Source organism: Alexandromys fortis, unplaced genomic scaffold (genome assembly GCF_014885135.2).
Source record: "Alexandromys fortis isolate MF-2015 unplaced genomic scaffold, M_Fortis_MF-2015_v1.1 scaffold_85, whole genome shotgun sequence".
NCBI lineage: Eukaryota > Metazoa > Chordata > Mammalia > Rodentia > Cricetidae > Alexandromys > Alexandromys fortis.
The window spans coordinates 2,010,010-2,029,516 of NW_026067975.1; the positions used below are offsets into that span (position 1 = coordinate 2,010,010).

The 19,507-nt window shown below is 44.8% G+C and overlaps 1 long non-coding RNA gene across 1 annotated transcript; it reads left to right on the forward strand.

The window, feature by feature from the left end:
* Window positions 1–10,864: 10,864 nt before the first annotated feature.
* LOC126510608 (uncharacterized) lies at window positions 10,865–17,625 on the forward strand. Its single transcript, XR_007594446.1, has 3 exons — window positions 10,865–11,074; window positions 14,567–14,626; window positions 16,533–17,625. It is a non-coding gene; the product is annotated as an uncharacterized lncRNA (long non-coding RNA).
* The last annotated feature ends 1,882 nt before the right edge of the window (window positions 17,626–19,507 follow it).

Consider the following 19,507-nt stretch of genomic DNA (forward strand, 5'->3'; position numbering starts at 1 on the left):
CAAGCAAACAACAATGAAAACCAAACCCCATAATTGTAGCTGAAAAAAAAAAAACCTTTACATTGATAAAGAATATCTACCAAGAACACTTTAAATAACAATGAATTAAAAACATTCGCTTTGAAGTCCCAATAACAACGGTGAGTTAATTTTGACAAAAATAAGTCACTGTGGTTGCTCACTTAGAAAATTCAGGATGTTTATACATACAATTATAATTAATTATAATTAGATAAAAATTACGCACAAAATTAATGTTTTTATTTAATAACAACAGCAAATTCGAATGGGCAATAAAATGGAAGATTTCTTTTATAACAACAAATAAATCATAAAAAATACAAATCCAAATTAAATACAGGCAAGACCTCTAAGCACAAAAGTCAAATTTAACGAAAGGTACAACAAGCAAACTTAGCTAAGTGTGAGTGAGGAGCATTACACAGAACCTCGAATACCCAGTTCTGTATTAGCCCGGTTCTCCTAAAGCAAACCTGAACATTCATTTTAAATATTATCTAAAACCCAACATGTTTTTCTAAAATTTCCCCACACTATCCCAATATTTCTAAGAAAATGTAAAGGCCTAATAATAACAGACCATTTTTTTGCAAAAGAATAGAAAAGTGATACTTCATATTAACTCTGAGATTTATTAAAAGGCAGTAATAATAAAAACAATTTATGATTTCAAGAGTAAGAACAATGAAACAAAATAGGAAGACCAAAATTAGACCTGTGTGTTCATAAAAGCCTCATGGGAGACATAGTATTGTCATAAAACCTAGATGGTGGGATACCTGGAAAGCGCTGAATCTATCTGAGTATCTTAGTTAGACTCTTAGTGTTAATTCTTGTGCAGCTATTTCATCTTGGTGAGTCAGGGCTTTGTTACACACAATACTCATTCAATATATTGTCTCCTTGCTTACATCTCCTGGTACCTACATGCTTCAGATTTATAAACTGTGATATTAAACTCCTTTAATCCCAGCACTCAGGAGGCAGAGGCAGGAAGATCTCTCAGTTTGAAGCCACTGGTCTATATAATGAGCTACTAAGAGAAATCAACAAAAATACTGAGTAGCAGACATTGATCTCTCATAGATTACTGTCAGGATAAGCCTGATGTGATGTGGTACCTCAGAGTGAATACTCACTCAAAAGTATTCTAGTCTCACAGAGAACAAATTACATTTACTGAGTCCTAGGCACGTGGCTATGTCTTTGGATCTAAGCATTCATTATCCACCCCCAGTTCTGAAGGGAGCCCCAGTCCCTGCTTTGTAGTGAACTTGGAGTGGCAGTCCTTCAGCTAGACAGGGTACGGCGTGCCCGATCCCAAAACCCATGTGTTTGAACTTTCTCCGCGTTTTTAATAAAAATGCTTATAGGAAACTGGAGAGTGAGGGACAAGACAAAGTCAGACAGCTTTGGAACGTTCTAGAGGCTTCTGTGAAGTGGGCCGAAGGAAGCTGTGTCTAACTCAGTGTCGTATGTCCTCAGTTGCTCTTATGGTCTCGGGATATTGCCTCCATAAAGCCTGCTTCCACAGCGTCTGCCTCGCCTGTTTTTTATTTTTTAAGATAATGGAGTGAAGTTATCATTTCATGCCGCTATCAACCAGCAATCTTTCTTAGGAAGAAAATTGTTCCATTATCACAGACGGTATTCCTAACCTTAGCTGGTCATCCTGTGGCAATACAGTCAGTCACAAGGGAAATGCAGAAAGGGGTTCTGAGAATGTAGTCCACCAACACAAGCGAAGAAATCCAGACTTTTTAAACACAACCGCATTATCCAGCAGAACATTTTAAATAGTAAATAAGCTTGTAGCCAGGCATGGTGGTGCACACCTTTTATCCTAGCAACGAGGCAGAGGCAGATGGATTTCTGTGAGTTAGAGACCAACCTGGTCTACATAGTGAGTTCCAGGGCAGCCGGGACTATTCAGAGAGACCCTGTCTCAAAAAGAGCTGGAAGCAATTAAGGAAGTACTCATATGAAAAGCATCTAAAACAAATCAAATTTAAAAAGTGAGGCTTTGAGAAAAAAAGAGAGAGAGAGAGAGAGAGAGAGAGAGAGAGAGAGAGAGAGAGAGAGAGAGAGAGAGAGAGAGAGAGAGAGAGAGAGAGAGAGAGAGAGAGAGAGAGAGAGAGAGAGAGAGAGAGAGCCGGGCGGTGGTGGCGCACGCCTTTAATCCCAGCACTCGGGAGGCAGAGGCAGGCGGATCTCTGTGAGTTCGAGGCCAGCCTGGTCTACAAGAGCTAGTTCCAGGACAGGAACCAAAAGCTACAGAGAAACCCTGTCTCTCTCTTTGCAGAGGCAAGGACACTTCCAGTTTGGGTTTCGTCCATGTCTGAGAACTTCTTACCCCGCCCCCCCAAACCCCAGCCACCCTATGGCTTTTCCTTCCAGATAGTTTTTTTCCATCCTAGTTTGCACCCTTTGGCCCTGATTCTTCAGGAAATATGATCACTGAGCAGGTTTGTTGGCACACAGTAATCTCTTGATTACAGACAATGGAAAACCTGGTCATATTAGAAATGCTATATTTAGCGATGGCAAAGGCATCAATTATATAGTAAATGGTTTTGTGGGCCAAGGAGATGGTTCTGCTGGTAAAAGCACCTGCAACCAATCTAACAACTGGTTAGACTTGGAGGACTCACATAGTGGAAGGAGATTCCCACAAGTTGCCCTCTGACCTCCACACATGGGCTTTGGCAGAACACACACACACACACACACACATAAAAATATTTTTAATGTTTCTAAAAAAAAATCAGTGTTAGTCTCCTGATAAAAGTTATGTCTTCTGAGTAATTACAGGTGTAGGTATTTTTTACCTAACATTAAAAAAAACTTCTGTAGGTGGAGATTTAAAAAGCTGGGTCAATGCTAATTTATATAGAATTCTTTTTTTGCTGTTGTTTGGTTTTGATTTGGGTTTTTAAAAACAGGGTCTGACTATGTAGACCAGGCTTGCCTTAAGTCCAAGATTCTCCTCTTTCCACTCCCCATCTGCTGTGATTACAGGTGGGCCTTAATGTTGTGGGATATTTGTTCACTGTGTAAAGATATACTTCTGTGATTGGTGTAATAAAGAGCTGAATGGCCAATATCTAGGCAAGAGATATAGGCAGGACTTCCAGGCAGAAGAGAGGATGTAGGAGGAGGAATGTAGGTGCAGGAGGGAAACATATAGAATGAAAAAAGGTAAAAAAAAAAAATCTACATGATAAAACATAGATTAATAGAAACCGGTTAAGTTGTAAGAGCTAATGGGACAGGCATAAGCTAAGGCTAAGCTTTCATAATAAGTCTCCATGTCATTTGTGAGCCCACCAGAAAATTCCATCTGTACCCTAACACATTTAGTTCTGAGTATTGTGCACTTTATCTAGGCGTGGGTCATAAAGATGTGTGGCAACATACTACTTAAGTCTCACGAAGGAGGAGGATGAAGCAACAGAGAATTCGAAAATTGAGTCTGAGCTCCCAAGGGTTCAAAACCAGAGCAGAAAGAAGTTCGGAGGAGACCCCGGCCTCAGGGCCAGGCCCATGTTGGTATGACTGGAACAAAAGGAGCCATAGATGGGTGTAAACTGTTCCAAAAGACTGAGCTTGGGTAAGCCTGCTGGACAGGCAGGCAAAGGGCACAGCGGGTCTTTGTGGAGTGCTAAGGCACAGCATTGAACTTCTTTCTCTTCTGACACATGGGGCTGTGGTGGAGCTGGGGAGGGCCCAGTGGGAGGGGACAAGGTCAGAGAGGTACCTAAAGTCCCAAGGGCCTTTGGAGAGCTTGCACAGAAAGGGGAAGGATTTGCTGCTTTCAATGGGAACACTCTTCCTGCAGTGTAGTGAACACACCACCAGAGAGGAACACTCTTCCTGCAGTGTAGTGAACACACCACCAGCGAGGGCAAGGCTGGAGGCAGGAGAGCAGGTAAGAGATTGAGAATGGCTGGGTGGGAGGTGTCAGGGACTTGGACAAGCCTGAGAATGGAACATAGAAGGACGTTGGAAATCATAAGGGCAAGCCAGGCAGTGGTGGCGCATGCATGCCTTTGCTGAGGTAGACGCATCTCTGAGTTCAAGACCAGCCTGGTCTACAAGACCTAGTCCCAGGACAAACTCCAAAGCTTCAGAGAAACCCTGTCTCGAAAAAAAAACAATAAAAATGAATAATAAGAGCATGTCACATTCTAGACATATATTTTTAGATCTTTTGATGTGAAAATTTCCAAATACACAGCTCCCAAGTACCCATAATTCTATGCCAACAATTCATCACCAATCATATAGTTTAGCTGTACCCTCCCCAACTCTATTGTATTATTTTAAAGCAGGGCCTGGACAGCAGACCATTTCAAATGTACTAATATCACTATGATCATTCTAAAAAGTAAATAGTGGGCTGGAGATATGGCTCAGCAGTTAAGAGCACTGGCTGTTCTTTCAGAGGACCTGGGTTCAAGTTCCAGCACCTGCAAGGTAGCTTACAACTATCTGTAATTACAGTTCCAAGGTATCTGACATCTTCTGGTCTTCTCAGGCACCAGGAATGTGTATAGTGTGGCCAAACATAGAACACTCACATAAAATAAGAAGTAAATCTATTTTTTAAATTAATAGTTACCAGCTCCAGAGATAGCTGTCAATAAAGTGCTTGCCAGTCAAACCTGGTGACTTGAGTTTGGATTCTGAGCACACTTGTAAAAAGCTACATACATGCACCTTGTTCCTGTTCTGGGGAAGCAGAGACAAATTGATTCCCAAGACTCAGTGGCCAACCAGCCTAGCCAAATCAGTAAGCTCCAGGTTCAATGAGACCCTGACTCAGAAAGTAAGGTGGAGCACCATGGAGACACCTACATCAACCTGTCTTCAGCATAGAAGTGTATACTCATGCATACACACACATGCATGCACACATACACACACACAGGCATGCAGGACATGCACTTGCATACATCCACATGTACATGTGCACATGCACAAATATCACACCCCCGAATGCTACTTCATATTAAATTTTATAAGCTACAATTTTTTATTATCATGGGCTAGCTAGATCGCTATGACCTTCATGGCTTTGGTCATAACCTGACTGGGAATGAAGAAATGACAGACATACAGAAAGACTGGAGCTGAGCCAGTGATGCTCCAGCAGCAGCCTAGACACTCAAATGAGTTTATTAAACACAACACAAGCAAGAAGTGAGGGAGCTAATCATTGGGGTTCTATATAGGGGAGCAGTCTGACCTGGTTCAGCTGGTTCAGGGAAAACATGGCTGTGGTAGATACTTTATGCACCAGACCAAGGGAAGACCTTGCCTCTCCTTAGAGCCTGACCAGGGAAGGTCTTGCCTTTCCCACGGGTATGAGGCACTAGGGTCCTTGACACGGCAGTGCTCATGTGAACAATTCATTCACCTAATACTTCATCTGCTCCCCCACAGAGATGGCTAATGGTTAACAGCATATACTGCTCTTGAGAAGGACCCAAGTTTGATTCCCAGAACCGACATCAGGTGGTTCACAACCACCTGTAACTCCAGCCCGTGGCCTCCATTTATGTATACATACCTTCTCTTGTCCCTGCCTGTGTATGCACATAACAAAAAAAAAAACTTTAAAAATCTATCACAATTGTCACACTTTTTATGATTTAAATCAGAATTCAATGAGCTCTAAGATTGAATTTTCTGATCTGTAGTTTCCCCTCTCTACTTCCTTTCTAAATGTAGTCTATTAGGCTGTTCCCAAGGTAGGTATTAGCAAGAAAACTTCCTCAGTGGGGCCATATTCTTCCATTAGAAAGCACACAATGTCGAAGACATTGGGTATATTTTGAAGATAGATTTCATAGTTTTTGTTGGTGTTTAGGTAGCAGGAGGTAAGGAAAAGGAATCAAGGATGACTGTTGCAGCCTGAGCAATTGGAAGGATGAAGTTGCCTACAGACAACGAGACACACGGTCAGAGATTCCGAGGGTGAGACTAGTAACAAGTGTGTATTCAAGAGCCGTGTTTCAGTCATGCGAAGCAGAGTTGCATTAGGCACCGAGAATCCAGGAAGAGAAGCAGAAAACAGGTCTCACTCTCCAGTGGGAAACACAAGAAATGGATAAATGACCACTTTTAAGTGCTATGAAGAAGAGGCTCATGGCTCTAGGAGACTATCCAATGGAGCAACATGTCCAAAAGAGACCTTGAAGAAGTAGCATTTAAGTTGAGATCTTAAGGATAGTGTAAGAGAGCTGATGTGGGACATCCTTCTGTATATGTATTGCCTTTATTGATTAATAAGTAAAGCTGCTTCAGCCTGTAGCAGGGCAAATATAGCCAGGCTAGAAGAGATACAGAGATAGAGTAAATGGAGTCAAAGAGGCGCCATGTAGCTGCTGAAGGAGACAGATGCCCAAAACCTTTACCGGTAAGTCACTGCCTCATGGCAAGACACAGATTAATAGAGATGGGTTAGTTAAAGATGTAAGAGCTAGCTAGAAATATACCTGAGTCATTGGCCAAGGGGTGTTGCAATTAATAGTTTCTGTGTGATTATTTGGGTCTGGGCAACCAGGAATGCAAGAGCAGTCTCCATCTACAAACAGCTAACCAGGAGAGGGCTTGAGGAATGGGTGTGCTGAGGTCTGCCTCTGGAGAGATCATGGTGCATGGGGGGCCAGTTGTGAACAAAAAGCAGGAGCAATGGGCTTGAGATCAAACAGAAGGACAAAGGGCTGTCGCATGTAGGGCCTTTCGTGTCATGCTGAGATCTGAGTCTTGTATGAAGAGCGGCACAAAGGCACTGAGGTTGGAGGTGTGGCTCAGTGCTTGCCTGGCATATGGGAGCCCCTGAGTTCAGTCCAAAGGAAGAAAAGGAAGGGAGGGAGGAAGATGTGGACAAGGGGAAGGAGGAAAGAGTGGGCCGGTGAGTGATTCTGAGCAGGTTAAGACAAGGAAAGTTATTTTGTATGTGTATGTATGTGTTCGTGTGGGTGCATGCCTGCGAAGGTCAGAGGTGAACCTCAGGTGGTATTCCTCAGATTCTATTTGCCTTGGTGTTTTGAGACAGGGTCTCTCTTTAGCCTGGAGTTTAACAAGGAGAGTAGGCTGGCTGCCAGGGATCCCTAGGGATCTGCTTGGCTCTGCCTCCTCAGTGTTGAGGTTACAAGCAAGCACCACTACACCACCCCCATTTTTAAAAGATACATTTTCAATGACAATTAGAATAGGATCACTTTCCCCTTTTCCTTTCCTCCCTCTAGGTCCTTCTAGGAGCCCTCCCTCCCACCCCTCCCATGGCCCCTCTCTCAAACTGATAGCCTCTTTTTTTGATTATTCTTGGTGTGTGTGTGTGTGTGTGTGTGTGTGTGTGTGTAAACAAAAGACCGAAACAATGGCAATAGCAATAGCAATAGACATGCTAACATGGAAGGGGAATTTTTCATGGGATCCCATCAAAACAAAATATAGGCAACCAATGACTGCTGGGAGCATTGGCCTCTCCCTGAGAGGAGCCACCTTACTGGTTATCCGGTCTCGTTTTGCTTTTTTGTAAATGTGAGTTCTGGAAATCAAACTCGGGTCCTCGTGCTTGTGCAGCAAGTACTTTACTTAGGAGGCAACTTCCCAGGCCCGAGGGAAGGCATTTTAGCCACTGTCTTATTGTAAAAGAGTCTCTGTGGTTAGGTCTCATGGTCCATGCCTTTGATCCCAGTACTCAGAACGCAGGAGCTGGGACTCTGTGAGTTCACGCCTAGCCTGGTCTACAGAGTGAGACGGCCTTAGGAAGGGGCTGTGCTGGAGCTGGCAGTGGCCCAGATTATAGTCAGCAGTGACGAAGGGAAGAAAAGGGAAGCGTTGAGAGATACTTAGGGAGTAAGATCAGCAGGACTTGCTCATGGTTTGGATTTGAGACATGAGGGCTAGGGAGGGGTCAGGGATCATCTTTTGGTTTTAGGATGATTGCACCTGGCAATGACAGGCACCCCTGTGAAGCTTATATGAGAAAGAAGCCAGAGTTCCAGAGAATGCCAGTATCTGAAAGATGGTCAAATAAATACTCCATTCAAACCGGTCACCTATGGAGAAGGCCAAAGCTTAGAAGAAAGGCAGAATCTGTGGGACAAACTGGCCTCTGCAGAGATCAAGTTCCTTCAGTAGACTCTGCGGCATAATACTGTAGCCAGAAAACCGGGGCAATCGATTACACTCACACACATCCTGGTCCCTCTAATGGAAGGACAAGGAAATGACATGTCAGCTAGAAAACGGCTATTGACTTGGCGTGAGCTGCCAGACATTGCCAGAGCCAAGCTGACTCATCGCTGGAACGGCTGCTTGCTCTCCCACATCTAACAACCCGAGACTGCGTACAGAATAGAACATATTAATTAAGACCCTTAGGCTGGATTTATAACTTTAAAGTATTCAGACACATGATATACAGGACTCCATCTGTATACCTGTTCCTGTAAAATTGGGGTTGGGGAGGGGTTAGCCGTCACTGCACCCACAAACAACAACATCACTGCGTCTGTGTGCAAGTTCTGGGCCGTAATGTGACGGCACACATGACTTGCTAGCACTCAGCCGACTGAGGCAGGAGGATTGAGAGTCAGAGGCCAGAGCATCAGGAAGCTTGCCTGCCGTGAGACTGTCACACAGTCAGATGGCAGCAGCTCCACCCATAAAGTCTCCCCAACATGACTGCCTAAATAAATATGAGCCGAACAAGGACAACACGGATAGTCATGCCAGCGTGGAAAGAGGAAAGCTCTACATGAAGAACTACAGACAATTAGCAAATGCAGAGAGTGGAGAAATGGTCTTCCCCAAGGATGAGCACACCAACCGTCAACCAACACCAAGCGCGTCAGCCCTGAAAGCACGCATACCAGTAACAGCGTACAGACTAAGCAGGTTATATTTAGGAATGCGTATAACAACAATCAATGAGAAAAAAAAAGAGGCTAGGGATTTGAAAGAGAGCAAGGAGAGGTATGTTGGAAGAAGGTTTAGAGGGAGGAAGGAGAAGGGAGAAATGATGTAATTCTATTATAATCTCACGTACACAAAATCAGACCTTCAACAACAACAACCAAAGAGCCAGAGGCCAGCCGAGGCTGCACAGTGAGATCCTGCCAACAACAACAATATGAACATTCAACGACAAACCACTAACAATCCCCTTGGAAACTGAATTCAAACAGAACAGGCCAGCATCATAGCAGACACTCGGTCTCTCCTAACGTTAAGTGGTATAACCTCCTTGGAGGGGATGTTGAAGAGAAGCTGATCAAAACGACACCCAACATTCAACATCAGCCAGCTCATCCAGGCTCTGCGCCAGATGCTCTAATCTGTATTTAAAAGAATCTGGGGGAAAGGGTATTGCTTTCACTAATTCCTGGGTACAGAGCCTGCAGGCCCATGCCAAGGACTCCCCAGGCCTAGGTGTTGAGAATGCAGATAAGACGCCCTGTTCACTTACTGGGCGATTCCTCTCCTTCCAGACATCAACTCCCCAGTCCACGAACTACACCCTTCCGCGGTTCACTTTGTGTGGAGCAAGCAATAGTGAACTTTCACACCCCACCTGATTGCACTATTAATTCACAAATAAGAGGAAGTGCAGCAGGGGGATGGGACTCGAGCAGTGTAGACAATCATGAAGATCCACCCAGTTTCCAGGCACTCTGAGGGGTAAGAGAAATGTCTACTAGGAAGGGTCCTAAGTATAAAGACGGTAAAGGTGAAAAGCGGGCTAGTACAGTTGTATATACGCGAGCCCACTGTGTATTTCACGAGATAATACATGTACATGAAAACATTTTTTCACATGATACAATTATTCCATAGATGCCAATCAATCTGTGTGTGTGTGTGTGTGTGTGTGTGTGTGTGTGAATGCACTTGGATTTTCTTATCCTTTTTTAGGATATAACACTACACACAAGTTTCTTTAGAACAGAATGTGGGAACCTTCCATCCATGTTGTCCTTTCAACAGCTGCCTAATCTGTAATTGTGTGATGGGTAATGGTGGGCCTTTGTTTTCAATCTTTTGCTTTTGTTTATGCATTTTAGATAGATTTTTATAGCAAATACAGAAACAAATTGGGGGAAAGGTTTTCTGTGTCTCATTCTCATTTAAACACAAAGTCCTGCTAGACAAAACCCCATCCCAGTGGCGCACGCCTTTAATCCCAGCACTTGGGAGGCAGAGGCAGGCGGATCTCTGTGAGTTCGAGACCAGCCTGGTTTACAAGAGCTAGTTCCAGGACAGGCTCCAAAACCACAGAGAAACCCTGTCTCGAAAAACCAAAAAAAAAAACCAAAAAAAAAAAACAACAACAAAAAAAAACAAAAAAAAAAAACATCCCATTATGGGTTTCTTGGTGATTTGCATGAATTTAAAGTCTGAGCTCGCAGAGCTTTTCAGAATTCTGCTCTATATTTTAAACTCTTAAACGTCAGTTTAATAAAAGCCCGTGTCTTCGAGAACTTTCCTTCCTTAAACAAATACCACGGTGGAAGGGAAGAATAGTGTACGATAGAATCCAAGGAGGCTTAGCAAAAATTCAACGGGAAGCACAAACATCTCCTCACGACATTTCATCTAAATTGCGTTCCACTCTCTGAGAATCATCCTGTGTTCTCTCAGCGCTGAGGGACTCCGCGGCTCTCCCGAGCTGTAAGTGGAAGACGCGGTCGTTCCCAGGCAAGGGAATGTTTCCGACAACCACGCCCCCTGTGCGAGGATTGGTTCCTGCATGGTCAGGAGTTAGCCTCTGGCCCAATGAGCTCTGAGTATAGAGTCAGAGCCCTGCAGTGAACATGGCTGCAGAGACTCCGCCCACAGGCGAACCTCACGCTGGAAAAGGCTCTCAAGTGCCACCCGGTGGCCCCACAAAGACAAAAGGTTTGGGGAAAAGTTGTTCAGAAACAAACAGCAAAAATCCTATAGGATCCTGGAAGATCTGCCACAATGGCTTCAACTTGGCAGCCTGACTTCCTGGGCTGGAGTCCCCCAGGACAGATGTGCCTGGATTGTTCAAAAGGTCTGCTTGACTTAGACGCGGCTCAAGCGTGAACGATGGCAGCATTTTGCGTTGGTTTGTGAGTTAGGTGAGGGGTAGCGAGAGGAGGTGTAATTTGTGTATCTATAAATATTACCTCAGCACCTAGGTGCCAGTGCGGACCGGAAGAGTAACCTTATTCAGTATTCATTTCACTTTGATGTGTTGTAAAATGCTGGGGGGTGGTATTTTTGTTATTTATTATTTATGAATGCATGAAAGTTTATCAGTAGGCAGGCAGAGGCAGGAAAACCATGTGAGTTCAAGGACAGCTTGGTCTAAATAGCAGATTCCAGGACAGTCAGGGCTACATAGAAACCTTGTCTCTTAAAAAAAAAGGGGGGGGGAAAACAGACTTGTTTGGGTAGTGGCAATTGTTTTGGGAATAGTATTTTTGAATTTTGTTTTTTCGTTTTGGTTTTTTTACATTTGTTTATTTTGTATGCATGTGCACGTGTGCGCGCAGGAACACGTGGAGATAAAAGGACAACCTTCAGGAGATAGTTCTCTCCTTCAAACCGTTTAGGTCTCACAGAGTGAATTCCATTATTCGGGCGCTGGCCTACTCCCTCTTTGAGAATTTTGTTTTAAGATTCGTTTTTTTTTTATTTTTTTATTTTTAACTTTGTGTGTCTGTGTGTTGGAATCTACATGTGTCTGCAGAAGCCTGCAAAAGTCAGAGGCGTTGGGTCCTTCTGGAGCTGGAGTTACAATCGCTTGTAGGAGGCTGATGTGGGAACCAAACGCAGGCTCGTTGCAAGAGCAGTACCCATTCTTAATTACCGAGCCATCTCTCCGGCACCCTTTTTGAGAATTTTAAAATAAAATATAAGTGTATCTGAAAGTGAACACGCTTTGAGAGGAAGTTTGTGGAGGCAAAGACAAAAGCCTCAGACTGCTGGCAGCTGAGGCCCCCAATCAAAGCATTAGTAGGGAAGCCCTCAAGCTCTGCTCTCCCTGGGCATCTGCAGTACGGCATCTCAGAAGGCGACACAAGTATGGTCTTGGAGGGGACACTTACCTCTGTGCAAAGGGAGAGGGAAATCCCACCACCAGAGGTCGCTAATGTACCAGCCGGCAATCCGCAACAGCTCCTCTTACCGGTGCGCCTGCCTTGCTCCCAGTTCAGCACTTTGAAGGCACTCTGTGTTGAATGCGCGCAAGTATGTTGTCGGCAGATTTTCTCAGCGGGAGCCACCTTTGATACCCTCAACCTGAGGCTGTTTGTTTTAACTGATTTAATACTTAAGGCAGCTTTGGATCGTACATCATCAAGTTTACCCTGGTCCAGAAAGTAGTTATAGGTGCAGCTAGCCTGGAACTTAAGGAAGGCATTACCTTCCCCAACACCACACACACACACACACACACACACACACACACACACACACACGACACACACATCCAAGTAGCTCGAGTTTGCATACAAAGACCCTCCTGAGTAGGAATGGATGCCATGAGGTGACATCATGGAGGGGTACAGACACCAAGAGAAGGTACCGTGGACCATCTGCAGCTGAGCCACTTAGAGTGGCAGAGTTAGCCATGGACAACGGCCGTGGTTAATGGAATGGGCTGCCGGCCCTCTTGAGTGGTCATCAATCGCCATTCTGTTAAAGGGGGAAGGGAAGGGAGCAGTGGGGGCACCCAAACACCACCAAATCACCCCAGGACAGGACTCACTCACCTAATAGACTGCCCTGGACAAAGATGCTGACAACCTCAGAGGCCAGGTGAGAACACTAGGGATAGGAACTATAGGAACCAGGCCTGTGACCTATCTCCCTTGTAGGCATCTGGGTGACTAGGCGAACCAGGTAACTGCAATTCACAGGCACTGGGCAAAAGATGGTGAGGACCCTGATACCAAAGGGGCTGAAGGAGGCCCAGTGGCTCCAGGAGAGTTCCTGGGAAAGAAAGGAAGTTGTCTTTTTGCCTGGAAAAAAACGCTGAGGAAAATCATGTGACCTTGGCTGTGCATTGTATTTCCACAGTCGCAGTGATTGGTCCGTCAGCGTGTATGTGGTCCAGCTGGAACCAATGAGACTATGACTTTCCTAGGGCTAGGGTAAGAGAAAGGGCACATTTCTCCCCCCAGTGAACTTGCTGCTGAGGATGTACAAATAGATCTGGAGAAACACCCTCTACCTTGCCAACCCGGGGGGGGGGGGGGGGGGGGGGGGGGGGGGACCCAGAACTGAGTGGCCACTTTGGGGCCTGTGATGGCTGGTTTTAATGTCAGTTTGCCACACGTTATAATCACCTGAGTAGGGAGCTTTACCTGAGGAATTGTCCTGGTTGCCTTAGTTGATCGGAGAAGACCCGCCCCAAATGTGGGCGGCACCTTCTGGTAGCGCCCCAGATAAAAAAGGTGTGGCAGAAGGAAGATTATTAGCTCGCTTCCTTGGCCTGCCCTCTTGTTAATGAGCTGATTTACTCTGTTGCTGCTGCTGCCGCTGATTTTCTCCACCGATAACAGAACCAGTGTTTCCAGGCTTTCACTAGAGGCTCTTCCAGAAGCTTCCAGGCTTTCAGCACCAGATGAGGACTTCTGAGGCACTGTATGGCCGGTTGTTTCTGTTCCTCTAAAGCAGTGGTTCTCAACCCTCCTAATGCTGAGACCCTTTAATACTGTTCCTCAGGTTGTGGTGACCCCAACCATACAATTGGGTTTTTTTTGTTGTTGTTGTTTGGTTGGTTGGTTTTTTGAGACACAGTTTCGCTGTAGTTTTAGAGCCTGTCCTGGAACTAACTCTTTTTTTTTTTAAACATTTTCTTTTCTTTTTTAAATATTTATTTATTATGTATACAATATTCTGTCTGTGTGTGCCTGCAGGCCAGAAGAGGGCACCAGACCTCATTACAGATGGTTGTGAGCCACCATGTGGTTGCCGGGAATTGAACTCAGGACCTTTGGAAGAGCAGGCAATGCTCTTAACCACTGAGCCATCTCTCCAGCCCTGGAACTAACTCTTGTAGACCAGGCTGGCCTCGAACTCACAGAGATCCGCCTGTCTCTGCCTCCCGAATGCTGGGATTAAAGGCGTGCGCCACCACCGCCCGGCCATAAAATCCTTTTGTTGCTACTTCATAGCTGTAATTTTGCTACTGTTATAAATTGTCATGTAAATATCTGATATGTGACCCTTGTGAAACGGTTGTGTGACCCCTGGGATAGGGTTGTTAGACACTCCCTCCCCAAACAGTCCATAATCCACATGTTGAAAACCACTCCTCTAGAGGACCCTGACTAATACAAGTCCTGAGACATGACCTCAACTTGTCTGGAAATTGAGTCCCAGCAGCATTGCCTGAGCACCAAATCAAGCCAGACCTGGAGTTTACGTTACACTTGGATTCTTCAGTGGCCAGTGAATCTTTCCTTTGCTCATTAGAATTGCATTAAGACAAGATGGGTGTTTTGATGCTACTACCTATAAGATTCCTGGTTGTTCATTCTTTTCTTTTTTAAAGGTTCATTAGTTGCCAGGCATGGGAGCATACACCTTTAATACCAGCAATTAGTAGAGAGAGGTAGGTGAATCTCTGTGGGGTTTTTTTTTTTTTGTTTTTTTTTTTTGTTTTTCGAGACAGGGTTTCTCTGTGGTTTTGGAGCCTGTCCTGGAACTAGCTCTTGTAGACCAGGCTAGTCTCTGTGACTTTAAGACCATCCTGGTCTACATTGCAAGTTCCAAACCAACCAGGGGTATGTACTGGGAGACCCTGTCTCAAAAGGAGGGAGGGTTGGAGAGATGGCTCATGGATGGTTCTTAATTACTTTTCTATTGCTGTGAAGATACACTATTGTGGGAGCCAGCCATGATAAGCTAAGTATGGGCAGGTCACCCAAAGGAATTTCTTTACTTCCAACCATTACCACCTGCCAGAGTAGGACTCAGCCGATAAATTTAACAAGAGGCCTGGGCTTCAGTTTACCCTGAAGCAGTACCTGGTTGCAGGAAGAGCCACAAGCTGAGATTACCTGAGCACCACCCAAGAACAGACCATCCAAAGGAAATGCCTAACATTCCAACCACTGTAGATAGGATCACCTGCCAGTACACACTCACCAAGACATCCCTAGACAAATGTCAGCTAATCAGGAGTCCTAAATCTCAGAAACCCCTCACCCCCACCTTTACTACTATAAAACCCTATTCTAACTGAGCTTGGGGCTCTCCATTTATTCTAATACATTGGACATGCAGAGAGACCGAAATAAAATAAAGCCTGTATAAAATAAAGGCTCTTTGCTTTTACATAGGGAACTTGGTCTCCTTGTTGGCTTTTGCGAGGACTTCGCGGATTTGGGCACAACAACTATGACCAAGGCAACTTGAAGAAAAGAGTTTATTTGGGGCCTTGCTTGCAGTTTTAGAGGGTGAGCCTATGACCGTCATGCCAGGGAGCAGGGCAGCAGGCAGACAGATATGGTGCTGGAGTGGTAGCTGAGAGCTTGCATGTTGAGACAACAACCGCGAAGCAGAAAGCGCAAACTGAGAATGACACAAAACTTTTTTGTTTTTGTTTTTGTTTTGTTTTGTTTTCTAGACAGGATTTCTCCATGTAGCCTTGGCTGTCCTGGAACTCTCTGTAGACCGGGCTGGGCTTGAACTCAAAGATCTGCCTGCCTCCTCCTCCTGACTGCTGAGATTAACATGCACCATCACTGCCCAGCTGACCTGGGCTTTTGAAAAGCCAACCCCTAGGGACACACCTCCAATAAGGCCACACTTCCTAATCCTTCCCAAACAATTCCACCAACCGAGGACCAAGCCATTCAAACATTAGTCTATGGGGGCCACTCTCATTCACACCACCGCAAAGGTTTAGAGTATTCCTTGCTTTTGCAAAAGACCTGAATTTTACTCCAGTTCTGGGTAATCTGATGTTTTCTTCTGACCTCAACAGGTACTAGGATCATACATGGTGCATATATATGCAGACGAAACACTCATATGCATAAAATAAGATAATAAAAATGAACCACTTAGGAAATTTCTTCTTGTTACTTTTTTTTTTACTTTTTAAATTAAATGAAAAATGTACATCTTGTGTACGGATTGATAAAATTTAACATATATAAAACAAAAAATTTGACCTCTCAGGGCATTCTCATGGTTACATGGTCCTGTGGCTGGAACCTTATTGTTCGAGTCCATCTCCAGTTCCTCACCATGAAACCACAAGGTCCTCAGAAGTCCTTTGGAGTGTGCATCTTGCTGAAACCCGAGCCATGCCAGTGTATTTGTAAATGTTTGCTGAGGAGTTTGTTTTACATCTGACCTGTTGAGGAAATGTGTGTATATCAGCTAAGATGCCCTGGACAGAGAAAAGCCCACAAGGAATGCCAAAGTGGGTGATTCTGACCTCAGTTATACCAGTAAGGATTTGGTCTTTATTCACCTCTCAACTCTGTCCTTAATGTCCGCATTTGCAGGTAGAAGATGACCCAAAGCAGGCCAAGCATCACCAAGACCAATGGGAATAAGAAAGGACATCATGCCAAGACATACTGCATTCCTCAAAAGCCCTCAGCGGTCCACAACAGACCGATCCTGGAAAGGCAGAAGTTTCTGATCCCTTAAAAGATTATTCTCTGGAAAACTCTCCAGAAACCAGGACTCCGTGAGCAAGCACTGTAGGAAAAGGCACGAATTAAAAGTGAATCAACATGTTTGCTGTGGTAATCATCACATTGACAAGGTACTGGCCATCCATCATCCAGGCCAACCGAAATCCAACCAAATAAAATCTTCAAGTAACCCATTTCCACAGCAAAATTGTGCCCTGTGTGCAAAGTTCCGGTGGCTTCTAGAAACTCGATGACAATGAGAGCCTTCTTGGTCTGTTTACCACATATTCTTTGCAGCAAATGAAGAGGCTTGACAAGTGTGCTTGGCCTCTTCCTGGGTAAAGGTCACAGGCAGGAGAAAGCAGCTTGTTGTGTGGCTTAGCAGAACAGTCACCATTTGTTCCTTCTCAATGAAACGCCACAGTCTGGGAGCAGAAACGAGCACCCTCCAGAGCCTGCCTTGGCAGCCCCACCTCAAGAGCCCGCCCACATGAGCCAGATAAATTACTGTGAAGAGAACTGTGGGCATGGGGGGGAGGGTTGGACATTGACCCTGAAAGTGGCCAAGGTGAGGGCAAAGGGTGATTTCCCAGGAAGTATGAAAAATGGCACCTAAGAGGCTCCTCCACTAACAACTGGCCTCTTATCCCCACCCTTTCTCTCCAGCTAAGTAAGACCAAATCTACCCTGAATGGGGCAGGGTGGGGCATCTGCGTGTGCATGGGTGGGGGGCAAGTGGCAGGCCCAGAGGATGAATTGTACCTGTTATGATTATACCCCAAGGATCTCTCTGGGCCCACAGGCTTTCACTCTTGTTTCTTCACATGTGATCAACAGGTCAAACTGAAGCTTGTTTATTTCCATAAGGAAACCAAAGAACTATTTTCCATAATAGAAAGACATCTATACCTGGATACGTGCAGTTGCAACTCAATAACAAGAAAGACAGCTCAATTAAAATGGGAAAATATTCAAATTAGGTGTTGTTGTATGTGTAGGGTGTGTTGTATATGTTCACATGTATGCACACATATATGTGCAGGACATGTGACTGATACTGGGTGTCTTCTATTGTTCTCTGCCTTATTTCCTTGAGACAGGGTCTCTTATTAAACACAGAGCTCACGGATTTAGTTAGACTAACTGGGTGGTGAGCCCCAGGAACCTGGCTCTGCATCTCCGGCACTGGATGCAGGTGCAAGCAGCATCATTCCCGGATTTATTTGTTTGTTTATTTTTCTTCCTTCCTTTCTTTTTTTTTGTTTTTTTCTGTTTGTTTGTTTGTTTGTTTTTCAAGACAGGGTTTCTCTGTAGCTTTGGAGCCTGTCCTGGAACTAGCTCTTGTAGACCAGGCTCACAGAGATCTTCCTGCTTCTGCCTCCTGAGTGCTGGGATTAAACGTGTGCGCTGCCACCACCCGGCCAATCATTCCTGAATGTCTTATGTGCATGCCGACTGTCCAGATTTAGATCCTCATGCTTGTGTCATAAGCACTTTACTGACCAAGCCATCTCCCCAGCACCTAAATTAGATGTTTTCCCCTAGAAGGTCTACACATAGATACTCCTGATGGTCGTACCACTCACTACCACCATTTCCTTGAAATACAAATGCAAATCAAAACTCTGATAAGATACCACCTTCTAACGTCAGAGTGTTGTGGTTTGTTTTGTTTTGTTTATTTAAGGACAGTATCAAGAGTCAGAGAGAATGCAGAGAAGTTTAAACCTCTGTGTGTTGCTGGTAGGACTATAAAGTTATAGATCTGCCTTGGAGACAGCCTAGCAGTTCCTCAGAAGATGAAATACAAAGTTATCACGTGACCCAGCAATTCTACTCCTGGGTCTGGGTCTGGAAATGTGTCTGTGTCTACACTTGCGGGTGAGTATTGACAGCAGCATTATTCATAATGGCCAAGGAGTGGGAATAACCCGAATGTCTGCCAGCCTATGAAAAGGCAAACTCAATGTGTCGTGTGCATAGGACATAGCACCGGGCAATAACAACAGTCGAATCTGTACTTACAGTCAATTGGTAATTCCTACGTCTGATGTTGTACAGGGAGGGAGAAAAGGAAATGGAGAAATGTGGAAAGCGATTTCTGCTGACAATGGGATTTCTTTTGGGGGTGAGGAAAATACAAGATTCTGGTGATGTCCTATTCTGAATAAATAGTATGAAAATTGCTTTATACACTTTAAACAGTGAATTGTAAAGCTGGGGAGACGATTCAGCAGAGAATGTACTTGCTGCAAATCCCTAAAGACCAGAGTTCAGATCCCCAGAATCCACAGGGCTACCCACCTGGAAACATCTGGAACCAGGACCCCAAGAGCGAGACTAGCTAGGCTAGATGGATCCATGAGTTCCGACCTCAAAGGAAAGAGCCTGCCTCAACACATATGTGGTAAAGCGCTAGAGGAAGGCAGCCAAACCCATGTCAGACCTCCACATGTGGAGACCACACACATACCAAATATGAACATATTTTAAATTATTCAGCAAAACTAAAGGAGTGGACAGTAATCCCTGTCCTGTGCAGCCTCTCGTGAAGTCCTACTCATCTTACAAAGAGTGAGGCAGCCTATCTGGTTTTCACGTGGTGGAAGCAGAGAGCCCACTCTGAAAGCCAGCTTCTGACCCCACATGTGCACCATGGCATGCACGGGTGCACACATCTGCATACACACGATAAAAAAGTAAACTTGAACTGGGCAGTGGTGGTGCATGCCTTTAACTCCAGCGCTCAGAAGGCAGAGCCGGGCTGACTTCAAGGCCAGCTGGATCTATAGAGAGTTCCAGGACAAACAACCAGGGCTATCTCCAAAAAAAAAAAAAAA